The 1,348-nt window shown below is 47.4% G+C and overlaps 1 non-coding gene across 1 annotated transcript; it reads left to right on the top strand.

Annotated features, from left to right (window-relative positions):
- Positions 1 to 924: 924 nt before the first annotated feature.
- On the top strand, positions 925 to 997 carry trnar-ccu. Its single transcript has one exon. It is a non-coding gene; the product is annotated as a tRNA-Arg (tRNA).
- Positions 998 to 1,348: the final 351 nt, after the last annotated feature.

The raw sequence follows: 1,348 nt of genomic DNA, 5'->3' as shown, positions 1-1,348 counted from the left end.
ATCTTTGGAGTAACTACTTCCCTAAAGCTCCGATCTATGACCCCCTCTGCCTCCCGAATGATCCTAAGTTCATCCAACTCCATTTCCAGTTCCCTAACATGGTCTTGGAGGAGTTGGAGATGGGTGCACTTCCTGCAAGTGTAATCAGCAGGGACGGCCATGGCATCCCTCACCTCAAACATGTTGCAAGAGGAACATTGCACTGCCTTCACTGCCATCCCTCTAAAAGTAACCTTTTTTTTTAAAAAAATAGGTCTCAAGAATAGAACAAGCAAAATGCAGCACTTACCTACTTACGACAACGGGTCTTATTATTAGGTTAGAGGAGGAGGGAGGGTGAGAGGCACTACCTCAGTAGTGCCTCGGGTTCCTCTCCTGCGCGCTTTTATAGGAATAAAAAACCTACCCAGGGAAGCTTGCGCTACACCAGCTTCCAGCTGCCCCTCAGGTCGTCGTCACTTCTCCCTGCTTCTCCCGCTCTTTCTGTGAAGAGAGAAAAAAAAACACCGCTGCCCGCTACCGGTCAGTAATTTTAAAACAAAGTTCTCACCTTAGCTGTAGCCTTCCGGGTTCGTTTAAACTCAGCTGCTGCTCGCACTCAAAAAAAAATCATCTCCACTTACTCCTTCCCCACTAACTGCAAATATCTTCAAGGTGCTGCACAAAATAACATTGAGCCCTTTGTTATTTTCTTGTCTGCTCCATATTCCTCAGACTTGAGTTGTGCAACATTGGAGTTTGGTTAATTTCTTGTCTGTCCGTTTGGGGACAAATGGGAAGCGAGATTGATTGATCAAGCAGCCAACAATTTAGCATGAGATGGTCGGGGTGAAAAACAATCAGTGAGAGTATAACACTCAGAAACACACACTATGAGAGGTCGGGTGCAGTACATAAAGGCTGTGATTTGGAGCAGGGTGTGTGTCCCCAGTGGCCTAATGGATATGGCACTGGCCCCCTAAGCCAGGGATTGTGGGTTCAAGTCCCATCTGGGGTGTCAGTCACTTGCCCTTTGTCAACCATATTTCTAACCTCCTTTGGGAAAATCTCCATGTCTGCATTCAGTTGATGGGAAGTGGTGCCCAAGATGTTCTTGCACAAGATTTTCAGGAATTTGCAGGATTGAGGTGAGTTGTCTGAAAGAAAAAGCACAGTCACAATGGCTGAAAACCTGCTGAGATTCTCCTGGGGATGGCATCGTGGCTCAGTGGGTAGCCCTGCTGCCTCAAGTGTCAGGGACCTGGCTTTGATTCCTCCCTTGGGTGTCTGTTTGTGTCGTGTTTGCACATTCTTCCTCCCTTGGGTGTCTGTTTGTGTCGTGTTTGCACATTCTCTCCATGGGGTACTC

This window comes from Chiloscyllium plagiosum, unplaced genomic scaffold (genome assembly GCF_004010195.1).
Source record: "Chiloscyllium plagiosum isolate BGI_BamShark_2017 unplaced genomic scaffold, ASM401019v2 scaf_18820, whole genome shotgun sequence".
Classification (NCBI taxonomy): Eukaryota; Metazoa; Chordata; class Chondrichthyes; order Orectolobiformes; family Hemiscylliidae; genus Chiloscyllium; species Chiloscyllium plagiosum.
The sequence above is the reverse complement of the archived record's forward strand: the minus strand, read 5'-3'. Positions and strand labels throughout refer to the sequence as shown.